We start from the raw sequence: 6,274 nt of genomic DNA on the forward strand, positions 1-6,274 counted from the left end.
AAAAATGGAAAGTCTTCAAATACATGTAGGTTGAAGAACATCTGACTAAAAAATGAATGCGTTAACCAGGAAATTAAAGAAGAAATTAAAAAATAGATGGAAGCAAATGAAAATGAAAACACAACAGTCCAAAACCTTTGGGATGCAGCAAGGCAGTCCTAAGTGGGAAGTATATTACAATTCAGGCCAATCTCAAGAAGCAAGAAAGGTCCTGAATACACAGCCCAGCCTTACACCTAAAGGTACTAGAATATGAACAGTAAATAAAGCCTAAAGCTAGCAGAAGAAGAGAAATAATAAGGATTAGAGCAGAAATAAATAATATAGAAACAAAAAATACAGGAGAACAGATCAATGAAACTAAGATCTTACTCTTTGAAAGACAACAGAAATGATGAACCCCTAGCCAGACTTACCAGAGAGAGAGACAGAGAAAGAGAGAGAGAGAGAGGACCCAAATAGATAAAATCACAAATGAAAGAGGAGAGATCACAACCAACACCACAGAAATATAATTAATTATAAGTGATTACCATGAAAAATTATATGCCAACAAACTGGACCATCTGTAAGGAATGGACAAATTCTTAGAAACTCACAAACTACCAAAACTGAAATAGGAAGAAATAGAAAATTTGAACAGACCCATAACCACCAAAGAAATTGAATCAGTAATCAAAAACCTCCCAATAAACAAGAGTCCTAGGCCAGATGGCTTCCCAGGGGAATTCTACCAAACATTTAAAGAAGAGTAAAGGGGTATCTGGGTGACTCTATCAGTTAAGCATCCAACCCTTAGTTTCGGCTCAGGTCATGATCTCAGTTTGTGAGTTCAAGCCCCACATTGGACTCTACTCTGACAGTGCCGAGCCTGTTTGGGATTCTCTCTGTCCCTCGCTCTCTGCCCCTCTCTCACTATCTATTTCTCTCTCTCTCTCTCAAATAAATAAATGAACACTTAAAGAAGAGTTAATACCTATTCTTTTCAAACGGTTCCAAAACATAGAAATAGAAGGAAAACATCCAAACTCATTCTATGAAGCCAGCATTACTTGATTCCAAAACCAGACAAAGACTCCACTAAAAAGGAGAATTACAGGCCAATATCCTTGATGAACAGGGATACCACCATCACTCCTGTCAGAATGGCTAAAATTAATAACACAAGAAACGATGAGTGTTGACAAGGATGCAGAGAAAAGGGAACCCTCTTGCACTGTTGGTGGGAATGCAAACTGGTGTAGCCACTCTGGAGAACATTTTGGAGGTTCCTCCAGAAACTCAAAATAGAACTACCACATGACCCAGCAATTACACTATTAGGTATTACCCAAAGGATACAGAAATACAAATACAAAGGGGTACATGCATCCCAATGTTTATAGTAGCATTATCAACAATAGCCAAACTATGGAGAGGGCCCAAATGTCCATGGACTGATGAATAGATATAAGAGATGTGGTGTGTGTGTGTGTGTGTGTGTGTGTGTATATATATATATATATATATATATAATGGAATATTACTCAGACATCAAAAAGAATGAAATCTTGCTATTTGCAACAATGTGGATGGAGCTACAGTGTATTATGCTAAGTGATATAAGTCAGTGAAAGAAAGCAATACCAGATGATTTCACTCATGTGGAATTTAAGAAAACAGATAAACATAAGGGAAGGAGGGGAGAGGTGAGAGGGAAACAAAGCACAAGAGACTCTTAATGATAGAGAAGAAACTATAGGTTGACAGAAGAAGGTGTGTGAGAGATGGGCCATATGGGTGATGGTATTAAGGAGGGTACTTGTTGTGATGAGCACCAGGTGTTGTATGTAAGTGATGAATCACTAAATTCTACTCCTGAAAACAGTATTTCACTGTATATTAACTACAATTTAAATTGAAAATAAAAGCTAGGCCAGAAGGCATCAAAGACAACTTTGTCATCCTTATAATTTTGGCTGGTCCCCAGAACACAAACATCTATATAGGGCCAGCCTGTTAACAATATTAATTTTGTTTTAATTGTGTTGCTAAAATATTATGCTCCGAGGCAATAAATAAGGGTACCACTTCAAAGAAATGATAGAGGAGCCATGCTCCAGTGATGATAGGTTATCCTCAACTAAGGAAAATTATTAATTGAATTTTATACCTGAGCTCTAAATGAAATGAAGAAACTAATAATAATTAAAAAAACTAAAGCTCATAATAATAACAAAGAAGAAAACCTATCAAAGCAATTCATATTAATAAATTCATGGAGAAAAAATGCTGAATATCTCCAGAGATGCAGAAAAGGCATTGGATATATTCCACCATCTATCTGTAATTTTTAAAAAAGAAAAACTTGGCACATGGGTGGTTCACTCGGTCGAATGTCCCACTCTTGATTTCAGCTCAGGTCATGATCTCACCATTTGTGGGATCCAGCCCCACATCAGGCTCTGAGTTGACAGACAATAAATAAGTAAACATTTTTTAAAAAGAAAAACTTACAGAACTGGTTTTTGAAAGGAACAAGTATCTAGACAGTTATTTTTAATTAATTAATTTACTTATTGTTTAATTCACATCCAAGTTAATTAGCATATAGTGCAACAATGATTTCAGGAGTAGATTCCTTAATGCCCCTTACCCATTTAGCCCATACTCCCTCCCACAGCCCCTCCAGCAACCCTTTCTTTGTTCTCTGTATTTAAGAGTCTCATGTTTTGTCCCCCTCCCTGTTTTTATATTATTTTTGCTTCCCTTCCCTTATGTTCATCTGTTTAGTATATTAAAATCTTCATGTGAAGTCATATGATATTTGTCTTTCTCTAATCTCACTTAGCATAATACCCTCCAGTTCCATCCACATAGTTGCAAATGGCAAGATTTCATTCTTTTTGATTGCCAAGTAATACTCCTTTGAATATATATACCACATCTTCTTTATCCATTCATCTGTTGATGGACATTTGGGCTCCTTCCATACTTTGGCAATTGTTGATAGTGCTGCTATCAACATTGGGTTGCATGTTCCCCTTTGAAACAGCACACCTATATCCCTTGGGTAAATACCTAGTAGTGCGATTGTTGGGTCATAGGGAAGTTCTATTTTTAATTTTTTGAGGAACCTCCATACTGTTTTCCAGAGTGGCCACACCAGTTTGTATTCCCACCAGCAGTGCAAAAGAGATCCTCTTTCTCTGCATCCTCATCAACATCTGTTGTTGCCTGAGTTGTTAATGTTAGCCATTTTGACAAGTGTGAGGTGGTTTCTCGTTGTGGTTTTTCCCTGATGGTGGTATTTCCCTGATGACAAGTGATGTTGAGCAGTTTTTCATGTGTCTGTTGGCCATCTGGATGTCTTCTTTGGAGAAGTGTCTATTCATGTCTTTTGCCCATTTCTTCACTGGATTATTTGTTTTTTGGGTGTTGAGTTTGATAAGTTCTTTATAGATTTTGAATACTAACCCTTTATCTGATATGTCATTTGCAAATATCTTCTCCCATTCCATCAGTTGCCATTTAGTTTTGCTGATTGTTTCCTTTTCTGTGCAGAAGCATTTTATTTTGATGAGGTTCCAATAATTCATTTTTGCTTTTGTTTCCCTTGCCTCTGGAGGAATGTTGAGTAAGAAGTTGCTGTGACTGAGGCCAAAGAGGTTTTTGACTGCTTTATCCTCTAGGATTTTGATGGTTTCCTGTCTTACATTTCAGTCTTTCATCCATTTTAACTTTATTTTTGTTCATGGTGTAAGAAAGTGGTCCAGGTTCATTCTTCTGCATGTTGTTGTCCAGTTTTCCCAGCACTTGCTGAAGAGACTGTCTTTATTCCATTGGATATTCTTTCTTGCTTTGTCAAAGATTAGTTGGTCATACGCTTGTGGGTCCATTTCTGGGTTCTCTATTCTGTTCCATTGATCTGAGTGTCTGTTTTTGTGCCAGTACCATCTGTCTTGATGATTACAGCTTTGTAATACAGCTTGAAGTCCGGAATTGTGATGCCTCCAACTTCAGTTTTCTTTTTCAAGATTGCTTTGGCTATTCAGCTCTTTACTGGTCCTAAACACATTTTAAGATCATTTGTTCTAGCTCCGTGAAGAATGCTGTTGTTATTTTGATAAGGATTGCATTGAATATGTAGATTGCTTTGGGTAGTATGGACATTTTAACAATGTTTGTTCTTCAAATCCAGGAGCATGGAATTTTTTTCCATTTTTTTGTGTCTTCTTCAATTTCTTTCACAAGCTTTCTATAGCTTTCAGTGTATAGATTTTCTGCTTCTTTGGTTATGTTTATTCCTAGGTACTTATGGTTTTTGGTGCAATTGCAAATGGGATTGATTCCTTGATTTCTCTTTCTGTTGTTTCATTATTGGTGTATAGGAATGCAACCAATTTCTATGCATTGACTTTATATCCTGAAACGTTGCTGAATTCATGGATCAGTTCTAGCAGTTTTTTGGCAGAATCTTTTGGGTTTTCCATATAGAGTATCATGTCATCTGCAAAGAGTGAAGTTTGACTTCCTCCTGGCTGATTTGGATGCCTTTTATTCCTTTGTGTTGCCTGATTGCTGAGGCTAAGACTTCCAATACTATGTTGAGTAACAGTGGCAAGAGTGGACATCCCATAGACAATTCTTTTTTTTTTTTTTTTAGTGTATTTTTTTTTAATTTTTTTCCATCTCTGCTACAGAGTTATTGTTGTTTTGGGTTTGATTGTGTTTGTTTGTTTGTTTTTTAGTTTATTTACTTTGAGAGAAAGAGAGCACATGGGAGCATAGGATGGGCAGAGAAAGACAGAGAATCCTAAGCAGACTCCACACTGTCAGCGTGGAGCCCAACACAGGGTTCAATCCCATGAACCAGGAGATCATGACCTAAACCAAAGCCAAGATTTGGACACCTAACTAACTGAGTCATGCAGGTGCCCCAGACATTTCTATATCAAGCATCATGATTTTTAGGAACCATGAGAAGCATTCTTATGAATGTCAAAAATGCACCAAAATACCTGCTAGCGCTGCTCCTATTCAATATTATGTTGGAGGCACTAGCCAATATAGAAAAACAAGATAATGAGTAAGTATGAGTATTAAGTGACAAAATTTTCGTTATTTTAAAACCATAATCATCCTCATAGAAAATCCTGAGAGAATACCAAAACTATATGCATATGAGAATTCAATATACAAAATTCATTAATATTCCTATTTATAAGCCAATATTTGGAAACAATAAATTTTAAATTCTCATTCACAATATAAACAAAACCATAAAATACCTAAGGAAAAATATCTAACTAAAAATGAAGAAGACTGTTATGCAGAAAACCATAAAATTTTATTTACTTGAAGAAAAATTTTAAGGATCTGAATAAATGAAGAAACACATCACATCCATGTATTAAAATACTCAATATTAAGAAAAGTTTAGTTCTTGAATTATGATTATATATAAATTTTGATAGCTTAATAAAAAAAAACAATTTAAAGACACTAAAGTTTATGATAATAGAAGGCAGATATTTTCAGGCTCAAAAAAGGAAGGGGGGCTGGGAAAGACATCAACAATTCAACAACAAAAAATGGGCAAAGGACATTCATAGAGAAGGAAAATGAAAAGGCCAACCACCTTAGGAACAGAGTCTCAATCTGGAAGGTAATCAGAGGAGTGCAGATTAAAACAAAACAAAACAAAAACACTAATTCCACCCAATAATAATTTTGATGAAAATGGAGGAAATAGACTTTCTGCTAACAGAAATTTAGTTGCATTTAGTAAAATAAAAAATATGTGCACATTTATAGGAGATCCCCCTAAAGAAACTCTTATATTTGTGTTCCAGGATACATGAAGACATTCAGTCCACCATGGCTTTTAACAGTGAAAACAGGAAACAATCTAAGTGTCCATCAGTAGGGGACTGGACAATTAAACGTGCTGTATTCGTGAAATGGGCCAATATAACAGCTAAAAAAAAAAAAATCATATCTATTCCCAATCTACACTGAAGAGATTTCAAATATATGATAAGTAAGGAAAATTGCACAAAGATAGGTACAGTATGGTATCATGTATATAAATTAAAACCATACAACATATACTATATTTGTTTGTAAGCATAGATAAGGAAGAGTATTTTAAAAGTTGTTTAGGCATAATATACATTAAACTCTTCATAGAGGAAGCTTTGTCAGAGTTAGAAAGGTGAATTGGAATGGGGGTGTTGGTTTAGTTCCCTAAGGCTTAAGCATAAACAGTAATGTTTTAGCCTTTTTAAGAAAA

This window comes from Leopardus geoffroyi, chromosome C1 (assembly GCF_018350155.1).
Source record: "Leopardus geoffroyi isolate Oge1 chromosome C1, O.geoffroyi_Oge1_pat1.0, whole genome shotgun sequence".
Classification (NCBI taxonomy): Eukaryota; Metazoa; Chordata; class Mammalia; order Carnivora; family Felidae; genus Leopardus; species Leopardus geoffroyi.